The following is a 12,780-nucleotide window of genomic DNA, read 5'->3' as shown; positions in this document are numbered from 1 at the left end:
AGCATAATAAGAAGCACAGGTCTCCGTTGTCCTACCACTCCCAGCATACAGAGTCACACAACACCGAGTACCTCTAGGCCATGGAGTCGCCCCCCAACCTGCAGTCTCAGACCATACCCCACCACCCCCACATAGCTAGGATTTTGAATATCTTCACGAATTTCAGTAAATACGCCAGCTATTCGATAAATTGGTCTAAGTCCACAATCTTTATACTACATGGTCTGCCCCCACATTTGCTGGCGGAATGTGAAGCTGCGGTGGTGACCGAGAGTTTCCGATAACTCTGAGTATTAATCACAGTAGACCCAGGCCTGTTTTTCGCACGCAACCTGCAGGCCACTCCTGACACTCCTCCGGAGCGATGTTCATCACTGGAGATCACTGCGGCTGTCCCTACTAGGGCGAGCAGCACTTTTCAAAATGATGGCACTTCCCCGCTTCCTCTACGCTCTGTAAATGACACCGTATGCGATCCGGCAATCCTGCTTCCAGGCTGATTCTGAGGTGTACTATCTTCTGGGATGGGAAACCCCCACGAATAGCAATGCAGAAGTTAGTGGTGGGGTACGATCCTTACCTTGGAATTACCCCCAGGCGTCAGACTGGATCTGGAAAGTTTTTGTCCGCAATACCCCTGCGTGTTGGAAGGTGGCGTCGTAGTCGCCGAAATGACGTCGCGGCAGCTACTTAGACGCCGCCCTCGCGCGCTGACTTCAGTTCATTCCTTTTTCGCTGACTTCAGTTCATTCCTTTTTCGTGCCAGCAAGCGCAGATCCAGGAAGAGCAAGTACCCCAGTCACTTTTTGACTGAGTTTTTTTGAGGCCTTTTACTTCATTTCTTCTGAGTCGATCGACTCCTGGTGTCGTAGGGATGCCCGGCTTTAAGAACTGCGGGGACTGTCACCGCATGTCGGTGACGGACCCGCACAGCATGTGTCTTTACTGTCTGGGGCGTGACCACGACTCCCAAGTCGTGCCCCGACTGCCAGGCCATGGCACCGAAGACTTTGCGGGAGCGGTCCCAAAAGTTGCTGGAAGTCCGGCAGTCGGCTCCACGCCGCTCAAGGTTCCGGGCCCGTTGGAGGTCTAGGGACTGGTCGCAGAGCCGTCACCATCATTCGTCTGGATCTATGTCTTCGCACTCTGGGTCAGGCAAGTCGAAGCATTCCAAAAAGAAGTCGAAGAAGCGGCGTTGCTCTTTAACTTCTCCTCGTGCAACGCGGGTGGTGCCACCCCCGCGGCTCCAGTGGAGCCTGCGACATCGCCGCCGGCCTACCCACCTTTTCCAGGTCCGTCTGCGACGCCTGCTTAGGTGCAAGAGTTTCTTGCTGCCATGGCCTGACTCTTTGGGCTGCCTGGCCCCGTTGGTGCGCCTTCGGGCCCCGCGGGCCCGACTGGGGGTCCTGCCCTTCCATTGCCTTTGGCACCGGCTTCGGACTCTGTGCCTTAGGACCTCACTGGATCTGGGCTCTGATCCCGGGTGACGCCATTTGACCTCATAATACCGGTGCCACTGCCGATGTCAAACCCGGTTTCAGCCCTGAACCGGACGTGGCGCCGGATCGGTGTCGCTCAACGCCGATGGGGCTTGTCTACCCCTACGTCCATCCTCCTCATTTTCAGCCTGTTTCACAGACTTCGGAGGAAGGGGAGGACTGGGAGGGGTCTGAGGACCCTCTCACACAAGTGTGTGTCTATGATCCGGACTGGGCAGAGGATTTGGGGGATGCCAGTGGTCTCGACACCTCACCTGACCTTGGCATGCTGTCTCCTCCTTCCGTTGCTATGGAGGAGGGAGCAAGTTATGCAGTGGTGTTGCGTTGGGCGCCCGAGGCCCTCCTCCTCGAACTCCCTACAGTGGCTGTCTGGACTAACCTCCTGACAGAAGTGCTTCAGCCGGCGGCAACTTCTTCGGAGCCCTTGCTGCCTTTTAATGACGTGCTTTTGGACGTTCTTTTGGGCACTTGGTCCAGGCCCAACACGGGGGCTGGAGCGTGGCCCGACACCATCATCCAGCTCCGGGCGACCCCCCTCTTCCTCTCCCAACACCCCACTCCTGAGAGCTTTGTTGTCCAAACCTCTGCTTCCCAGAGCGCGTTCCCTTCTGCACCTCCGGATAGGGAATCCAAGAAGCTGGAGCAGCTTGGCAAGAAGCTGTTTTCACCTGCCAGCTTAGGGCTGCGGTCGGTGAACACCGCATGCCTCTTGGGCTGTTTTTCCCACTCTGTGTGGGATACGGGTACGCAGGTACTGCCCCACTGTCAGGAGGAGGCCCGGACTGTTCTTTCCCAAGCTATAGCCGCTGGGAGATACGCAGCTAAGTTCACCATTTGTTGTGGGCTTGCCACCGTGACTCGCTGGGCAGGGCGATTTCCAAGTCTGTGGCGCTTCGGCGCCACGCCTGGCTGAGGAGAACTGGCTTCTCGGGGGATGTCCAGAACACTCTGATGGACATGCCCTTTGATGGCATTCGCCTTTTTGACCATAAGGCAGATAGTGCGTTGGAGCGCTTTAAGGACTCACGGGCTATGGCCAAGTCTTTGGGCCTGTCTGCCACTCGGCCTCCTCCGCCTTCTGCTTTTCGCTCCTTTCGCAGCCGCAGAAGGGGTGCCCCAACACGTTCCTTTCAGAGCCACAGGCCCCACAACAACAACCTCAGTGCGTCCGAGGACATGGGAACTGCCAAGGCGGTTCTGGGGGCCAGGGGGCTGGTCAGTCCACCTCCACCCCCGTAGCATCCACTTCCAAGGCTTCCTAGTCTGTCCTTTCAAGCTCATCAGATGCCAGTGGGCGGCAGGATTCGCCATCATCTCCCCCACTGGCACAATATCTCCTCGTGCAAGTGGGTGCTGCAAATAGTCCGGAGGGGCTACTCCCTCCCCTACGAGACTACCCCTCCAGCCATGCCACCTCAATACCACCGCATGTTGGATCATCTTGCACTTCAGCAGAAAATCACGGCCCTCTTGGCCAAGAGGGCCATTGAGCGCGTTCCTGGGCCAGAAGTAGGTTGTGGTTGTTATTCCCACTACTTTCTGATCCCCAAGAAGACAAGGGCCTGCGTCCTATCTTGGACCTCAGGAACGTCAACTGCTTCCTCCGGAAGGAGTAGTTCAAGATGTTGACACTAGCTCAGGTCTTGTCTGCCCTCGACCCTGGAGACTGGATGGTAGCGTTGGACTTGCAGTACACATATTTCCACATCCCCGTCCTGCCGGCCCACTGGCGTTACCTGCGGTTCACGGTAGGCCACGACTGGTTGTTGAAAGCGGGCTCGCCCCAGGCAGTCGTCTCCCACCTCCAGACTACGGCAGACCTCCTGCATTTGCTGGGGTTCTCAATCAACGTGCTGAAGTCGCACCTGATTCCCTCTCAGAAGCTCCTCTTCATCGGAGTGGTTCTGGACTCGGCACAGTTTCGAGTTTATCCTCCCGAGCAGCGAGTCCGGGATATTCAGGCTATCATTCCGATCTTTCAGCCTCTATCCCGGGTTTCGGTCAGGATGACCCTCCGGCTCCTGGGCCTGTTTGCCTCCTGCATCCTGCTAGTGGATCATGCCAGATGGCATATGCGGGCTCTGCAGTGAGACCTGAAGTTCCAGTGGGCAGATTCCTAAAAGGCATTACTCATCTTTTCTCTCCTGTTCCTTTCATAATGCCTCAGTGGGAGTTAAACCTGGTTTTGACATATCTGCTGTGTGCTCCTTTTGAGCCACTTCACAACGGTCCTCTTCGTCTTCTCACTTTAAAGACAGCTTTCCTGGTGGCCATCACCTCTGCCAGAAGAGTGAGTGAGCTCCAGGCTCTTTCTAAACCTCCTTTTCTCTCTGTCCATCCGGACAAAGTGGTTCTAAGGACTCGTCCATCTTTTCTGCCAAAGGTTGTCACTGCCTTTCATATCGAGCAGACCATCACTTTGCCCAACTCCTTTCCGGCTCCGCTTACCTCAAAAGAGGAAGAGGGGCTCCACCGTCTGGACTCAATACGTGTGCTCTCATTCTACCTGAACCGCACACAACAGTTCTGGGTGGATGACAAGCTCTTTGTTGGCTATGTGGGCTTCAAGAAAGGTCGGGCTGTGCACAAGCGGACCTTCTCTCGGTGGGTCGTTCTGTGCATAAAGGCTTGTTATTCTTTGGCTAAATAGGAGCCTCCGGTGGGGCTGTGTGTCCATTCCACCAGGGCGACGGCAGCCACTACTGCTTTGGGACGTGGAGTTCACTTGCATGACATCTGTCAGGCAGCTACATGGGGCTCTCTGCACACATTTACCAAGCATTACTGCCTGGGCAGCCAAGTCCGAAGAGACGGCGTCTTTGGCCGTTCTGGTCTCCACAGGGCCGGACTGGCCGTAGCGGGCACCGGGCAATCCCCCGGTGGACCAGCATGGGTGGGGGCTGGTTTTGGGCCCCTGGGGGCCGTTTTTGTTACAGGTCTGTTTTTGCAGCATAGCTGCAAAATCGGCCCTGTATCTAAATTGGCTGAAAACCGGCCCTGGCAAAGAGCTCTGCGGCACCCCAACCCCCCCCGGGGGTGGGGGCCGGCCGAGCACTTTGCAAGGGCTAGTTTTGGTTCCCAGTCCGGCCCTGGTTCTCCAGGACTTTCTGGTGTGATCTTGGTTTGCAGACCCACCACCGGGGATGGTATTGCTGGGGCATCTATTCTAAGGTAAGGAATCTATCAATAAGTGTTTCTTTCAGATGCACAAGTTACTTACCTTCGGTAACGATATGTTTGAGGCATATGAGCTGCAGATTACACACTTTTGCATAGATTGCCATCTGGTGTTGGGCCCGGATGTTTGCAGTTTGTTTTTCCTCTTGGAAAGACTTTGGATGTCACGAGGTCGGTGACTCCTCCCTTGGTTCGTATTGCGCATGGGCTTCGGCTCCATCCTCAGATTGTTTTTTTCCGCCATCGGGCTCGGATGTAATACTTCGCGCTCCGGTTTCGAACATTTCCAGTTCGACGATCGAAGCGGAATCCTCCTCATCGCGGTATTGTTCAGATCCAGATCTCCTCAATCACCTTCTCTTCGACACATCTTCGATTCCAGTCGTCGACGGCAGCCTTCGGGCCTATCCAAGTTCCGGTCCCGGCTGATGGAAAGAACTCCATTCCAGTAGTGCCCTCGATGTGGGTCCAAATTCCCCCACACCGATCTTCATGAGGTGTGCAACCTCTGCCTCTCCCCTGAACACGAGGCTCGAGACTGTCCCGCCTGCAAGTCTTTCAGATCGAAAAAGACTATTCGAGATCGAAGGGCCAGACGAAACATGGCGCACTCCTTGACCTCCGTTCCAGTCGACATCTTCGGGGACGACGTCGAAGCTCTGGGACAGCAGCACACCGAAGAGGACCTCGTCAGTGCTTCCGAAGCTGGCGACTCGGATGTGGAGGACATCACCCCGGCGCAGAGGGTCGTGAGTACTATACCCACACCCGCGCCGATACCCAAAAAGGCTTCGGTCACGCCTTCGCCTCCGGGCCTAGGCAAGACCAAAGACACCGCTTCAACCACCCCACCTTCGGGCCCGGTGAAGAAGCCTAATAAGCCTTCCGGCGGCTCGGGCTCAAGCCAGCCTGCCAGCGGTGCCGAGAAACACACTTCGGCACCGGAAAAGAGACCGGCCTCTACCTCGACACCGAGCTCCGCACCAAAGTCCTCGGTGTCGAAACCTAGCCTTTCGGTACCGACCAAACACCATAAGGCCCACTGCACCGACACTTCCGCGCCGAAGCCTATCTCGGCGCCGACCAAGAAATCGGAGGTTCCAAAAAAGCACGGCACGGACAAGCCTAAAAAGTCATCGGCCCCGAAACCTTCGGCGCCCACGGAACAGACATTGTCTCAGGAACTGTTTACACCGGATCCCTTGCAAAACATACTTACCAAGGATCCAAAAACTGGACATTTGGCGCACTCTTCTAAAAAGAGACATTTTTGACAAACCGGCTCCGCCTCCACCACCAAAGAGGAAAGACTCTGCTACCTCCCCTTTCAGAGTGCCTTCCCCACCTCCTCCACCCTCTCCACCTCCACCCCCTCCGCCTTCTCCACCCCTGCCTCATCGCTCCCCGACCCAGTCTCCAGACCATGATGATCAGGGGGACCCATATTACGATCCAGGGGATGTGCCACAAGACCCCACCCCTACAGGATCCCCAGACCCATGGGACAACTATAATAATCCAGACATTCCAGATGTCCCACAAGATGACCTTTACCCGTCCAGGCCATCTCCACCAGAAGACTCGTTAGGTTTTCACCACCTACTTCAGAGGGCGGCACATTATCACGGGGTAGAGCTACACACTGACCCGGTAGAGGAGGATTTCCTCCTTCACACCTTTGATACCGCACATAGGTCTACCTCCATACTACCTATGCTCAAGGGGGTAATAAATCATGCGCCAGAGGTTTCTAAAGACCCAGTCAGGGCTAGGGTCATTAACCCACGCATAGAGAAAGTATAAAGCTGCCCCCACAGATCCAGCATATATCGAAGGGCCAGCACCACTAGATTCCCTAGTGGTTTCCACTGCACGGAAGAGGTCAAACTCCCAGGCGTCAGGCGAAGCACCACCACCTGACAAAGGGTCAAAGTTACTGGACGCGTCAGGAAAGCGCACTGCGTCACAGGCAGCCAATATATGGCGTATCGCCAACACTCAAGCGCTATTGGCCAGATACGATAGAGCGCATTATGATGAATTAGAAAACATCATGCACCATCTCCCAGAAAAATACAAAAATAGGGCCAATAAATTAATTCAAGAGGGTAAGACTATAACTAACACCTCTATACGCTGTGCCTTAGACGCAGCAGACACAGCCTCCAGGACCATTAACACTAGCGTCCTCCTCCGTCGCCATGCTTGGCTGAGAGTTTCAGGCTTTAAACCTGAGGTACAGGCTTCCATATTAAATCATCCCTTTGACCAAGAACATCTATTCGGCCCAAAGTCAGATGAGGCCCTAGAGAAGATGAAGAAGGACACAGATACAGCGAAATCTATGGGAGCCCTGCAGTCACACCCTCCTAGGCGCTCCTTTCGCCGCTCTTCCTTTCGGGGTACGGCCAGAGGCTACTCCTCAGATAGCGCGTCCACTTCCTACAAATCCCCTGCTCAATCTACCTTCACAAGGGGTTATCAAAGAGGCGGCTATAGGGGCGATAACAATAAAGGCAGAGGCAAAACAAATACCACCCGCTCTGCCACACCGCCTACCCAATGACTTCCCCCTGCTCCCTCCAGACCATCCCACTCCGGTCGGGGGCAGGCTACAAAATTTCCTTCACGTCTGGGAGACCATCACCTCAGACAGATGGGTGACCCAAATTATTCGTTCAGGGTACTGCCTAGAATTGACATCTACCCCCCAAACATTCCACCCAGGCAACGCCCAATGTCACAAGAACATTCCACGTTACTAAAACAGGAGGTAATCTCCCTCCTACAAAAACATGCGATAGAACAAGTCCCTGCCAATCAGCAAAATTTAGGGGTCTACTCCCTATATTTTCTGATACCAAAAAGAGACGAGACTACGACCTATTTTAGATCTCCGGCCTCTAAACACATACATAAATTCGGACCATTTTCACATGGTAACACTTCAGCAGGTACTTCCGCTCCTCTCCCAAAACGACTTTCTCACCACACTGGACTTGAAAGACGCATACTTTCACATTCCAGTACACCATGCTCACAAAGTACCTCAGATTTGTAGTGGACAGGCAACACTACCAGTTCAAGGTGCTCCCATTCGGGGTCACAACAGCACCAAGGGTATTCACCAAGTGCCTAGCGGTAGTGGCGGCACACCTCAGAAGACAGTACATTCACGTCTTCCCATATTTGGACAACTGGCTAATAAAGCCACGTCCTACAACCAATGTGTACATCACACCACCACTACAATCCAACTACTTCACCAGCTAGGTTTCACGGTGAACCACCAAAAGTCCCAACTAATACCATCCCACACAAAGCAATACCTCGGTGCCACCATAGACACCTCAAAAGCCATAGCCTACCCCAATCCTGCCAGGATTGCAAGCATTCAGGCTTTGCGTCAAAGATTCATACTTCAACACTCTCTCCCAGCAAGAGTGTTTATGCAACTAATAGGGATGATGGCCTCTTGCATTTTCATAGTGCCTCATGCAAGACTCCAGATGCGACCACTCCAAGAGTGCTTAGCGCGCCAATGGAACCAGGCCCAGGGGCCACTGACAGATCTGGTGTTGGTAGACGGTCGCACCCATCGCTCTCTGCAGTGGTGGAACACCACAAATCTTTCCAGAGGTCAACCGTTCCTGGACCCGGTTCCACAAATAATCCTAACAGACGCATCGCTCTCCGGCTGGGGAGCTCATCTATTACACCTCACAGTGCAGGGCACATGGACGCCGCAACAAAAGTTACTCCACATCAACCATCTGGAGTTACTGGCAATCTTTCTAGCCCTAAAATCCTTTCAGACACAGATTTTAGGCAATGCAGTCCTTATTCGCACAGACAACATGACGGCCATGTACTACATTCAAAAACAAGGCGGCACACACTCTCCACAGCTCTCTCAACTAGCACAGAGCATATGGAGATGGGCAATTCCACACAAAATCTTTCTCCTAGCCCAACATGTCCCAGGAGTCCAAAACACCATGGCAGATCTGCTCAGCAGACAAACGCAGCAGATCCACGAGTGGGAACTTCACCCGCAGGTTCTTCACCTGTTCTTTCAGATGTGGGGGCATCCACAGATAGACCTCTTCGCCACCCACGAAAACAAAAAATGCCCAAGCTTCGCCGCCAGATACCCACACCCATTGTCCAAAGGCAATGCAATATGGATGAACTGGTCAGGCAAATTTGCGTACGCCTTTTCACCTCTCCCACTAATTCCATTAGTGGTGCGAAAGCTACAACAGCACTCCCTCACACTGATTCTAGTAGCTCCAACATGGGCCAGACAACCGTGGTACACCACGCTGCTGGAACTCTCGGTAGTGCCACACCAAAAGTTACACCTCTCACCATGCCTCCTAACCCAGAACCATCGAGAGATCAGACACCCGGACCCAGCTCAGCTCAACCTTGCGATCTGGCTCCTGAGATCCTAGAATTCGGATACCTTAACCTTCCCCCTGACTATATGAACGTCATCAGAGAAGCTAGACGCCCTACCACTAGAGCCTGCTACGCTGCAAAGTGGAAAAGATTTGTTTTTTATTGCCATAACACAACCAACCCTCTAGACGGATCTACACAGCACATCATATGCTACTTGCTCCATCTACAAAGGTGTAACCTAGCATATTGCCGCTTACCTACAAAACAGGCAGCACCTATCACTTTTCAGAGTGCCTGCCATTAAAGCCTTCATGGAAGGCCTCAAACGAATAATTCCCCCCCAGAGTACCACCCTCACCTGTGTGGAACTTAAATATAGTTCTCTCAAGGCTAATGGGACCGCCTTTCGAACCTTTGCATAAATGTGAACTGCAATTTCTCACATGGAAAACAGCTTTTCTTGTTGTCATCACTTCCCTTAGAAGGGTCAGTGAGATACAAGCACGTACTATACAAGACCCTTTTCTCCGGTATACAACCTTTACAACGCAACTTTTACAACGCACTACACTTACAACGCATTTTTTACAACGCAACATCCACTACAACGCATTCCATTACAACGCAGGACACTAAAACGCATTTTTAAAAACTACCTTTACAACGCATTCCATTACAACGCATACTACCTTTACAACGCATACCATTACAACGCATAATATTACATTAAAACCCCTACACTATCCAACACTTACCCTACTGTTGCACCCCCTGGAGTTAGAATAGTAATTTTTACCCCTATACTATCCAACACTTGCCCTACTGTTGCACCCCCTGGAGTTAGAATAGTAATTTTTACCCCTATACTATCCAACACTTACCCTACTGTTGCACCCCCTGGAGTAAGAATAGTAATTTTTACCCCTATACTATCCAACACTTGCCCTACTGTTGCACCCCCTGGAGTTAGAATAGTAATTTTTACCCCTATACTATCCAACACTTACCCTACTGTTGCACCCCCTGGAGTTAGAATAGTAATTTTTACCCCTATACTATCCAACACTTGCCCTACTGTTGCACCCCCTGGAGTTAGAATAGTAATTTTTACCCCTATACTATCCAATACTTACCTTAAATGCAATGTAATATTATGCGTTGTAATGGTATGCGTTGTAAAGGTAGTATGCGTTGTAATGGAATGCGTTGTAAAGGTAGTTTTTAAAAATGCGTTGTAGTGTCCTGCTTTGTAATGGAATGCGTTGTAGTGGATGTTGCGTTGTAAAAAATGCGTTGTAAAGGTATGCGTTGTAATAGCATGCGTTGTAACGTCATACATCCCTTTTCTCCAAATGCACCAGAAAAAGGTTGTTCTCCGTACCAACCCAAAATTCCTACCCAAAGTCATTTCCCCCTTCCATCTAAACCAATCGGTAGGATTACTGTTTTTTTTCTCGCAACCTCAAACTGTTGCAAAAAGGGCTCTACACACGCTAGATGTTAAAAGGGCCTTACTTTACTATATCCAGAGAACACAACTTTTCAGAAAGACCAAACAACTGTTTGTCTCTTTCTCTCCACCACACAAAGGCAACCCCATCTCTAAATCAGGGATAGCTAGGTGGATTGTAAAATGCATACAGATTTGCTACCACAAGGCAAAACGAACGCTATCTGTTCCCCCCCTAAAGCCCACTCTACACGAAAGATAGGGGCTTCTATGGCTTTTCTAGGGAACATCCCATTAGATATCTGCAAAGCAGCTACATGGTCAACACCGCACACTTTCACTAAACATTACTGTGTAGATGTGCAAACCAAGCAACAAGCTAGTGTGGGCCAGGCTATACTAAAAGCACTATTTCAAACTACTGCAACAGATACCGGTGGTCGCCGCTAGGGTTGGGAACTGCTATATAGTCTATGCAAAAGTGTGTAATCTGCAGCTCATATGCCTCGAATGGAATATGCTACTTACCAGTATGCATCTGTTCTTGGCATGTAGAGCTGCAGATCTACACACGACGGACGCAGAGCCGCTCAATGCCACCGTCCGACGCGCAGGGGTACTGTTGACGAAATATTTCCGGACCCAGCTGACGCCTGGGGGTAATTCTGAGGTAAGAAATCTATCACTACTAATGTTTCTTACAGATATATCGTTACCGAAGGTAAGTAACTTGTGCAACAGTCAGACATCCTACTGGGCAGCCAAATAGCAGTTATTAATCAGTTGGTGCACCAGGCACAGGATGAGCCGGCCAATAGAATGGACAGACTCCTCCTGGGCACAGGGGGCCACGTACTGGTATTATACGCATACATCGGAGGCAGTAAGCTCACAGGTCCCACGGCACAAACGATCAGACTCTGGAATCTAGCACACACAAGGCTGGGATGGTATAATAAAAAAACACAAGCCACACCACTCTTGGAAACTTGAGAGATTGGGCCGGTTATCTAAATGTCCTGGATTTGATAAGTGGGACCTCATAGGAATCTAAAACGTGGGAGATCTATGGATTAAGGGAGGGGTAATCCCATTTGCAGATATGCAACAGGAATATAATCTCGCCACAGGAATATAATCTCACCACAACCAAAACTTTGATATCTACAGGTTAGACATGCCCTAACGGCAGTCATACCACAGGGGAGTGCCCTCCCTGAAGCCACCCCGCTGGAGGACAGACTCCTTACGGTTTTCATGGATCTCCGGGCGATCTCCCTGACATATAAAAAATAGTGCATAACTCTTCGGATCCCCTCCGACTGCTCCATGAGCACTGGCAAAGGCATATGGGTGAGCTGGAGGATGAGGACTGGCAGGAACTCTACACAGGGGAGCACAAGTCGCACCAACCCTTGGGGAATGGGATAGAGATATGGACTGGTCTATGATAGCCAAGAGGGCTGTATATAAAAGCAGGGGGTTGCCCGAGGAAATGGGTCTGTGGCAAGTGGAATGCCTACAGGGGTGGTATCTGCTCTGACCCCTCCGTGTACACTAGCAGAGCAGTCACAGAGAGGACTCATGGAAAACATTGATGATGTGACACTGGAGACGAGGAGTGTAATGTTGAACAAAGCAAATTATACGGTCTCTGGATCTGTGGGAATGTGTAGTGGTTATGTGATAATGACTGCAACCAACATGTTTGTTTACTTACTAAAATAAAAAGAATTCTTAAAAATAAAAGACTGCACCCAAGTCATCCTAGTGGCCCTGGACTGGGTGAAGAAAGTTTTGTACCCAGAAATTCTGGACAAGAGCATTTGTCCTCTGCTCAGGATTCCCCTTCGGGAGGATCTCCCATCTCAGCTGCAGTGTCTGGTCTGCTATGGGCTAACCAAAAAACAGCCCCAAAAGGCTTGCATGCTCATTCTACCAGAGAGAAGGCTTCTACCACTGCGCTGATGCACAGTGTGCCAGTCTTGGACATCTGCCAGGCTTCTACATGGTTATTCCTTCACATGTAAACAAAGCACTATTGCCTGGACACTTTGCCTGATCTGTCCTTCAGGATTTTCTTGCCCGAGTCATTCCACAGACCCACTACTGGGGGAGGTACTGCTTTGCTATCTCTCCACAAGGTGAGGAATCTGTTATAAGTCTCTATCAGAAGAACAAGTTAGTTACATTTGGCTCCACTTTTAAGTGCAAATTCCTCAAACCCGTCGTCGTCCTCCTCCTCAA

Source organism: Triturus cristatus, chromosome 4_2 (assembly GCF_964204655.1).
Source record: "Triturus cristatus chromosome 4_2, aTriCri1.1, whole genome shotgun sequence".
NCBI lineage: Eukaryota > Metazoa > Chordata > Amphibia > Caudata > Salamandridae > Triturus > Triturus cristatus.
This window is presented reverse-complemented; position numbering follows the sequence as displayed.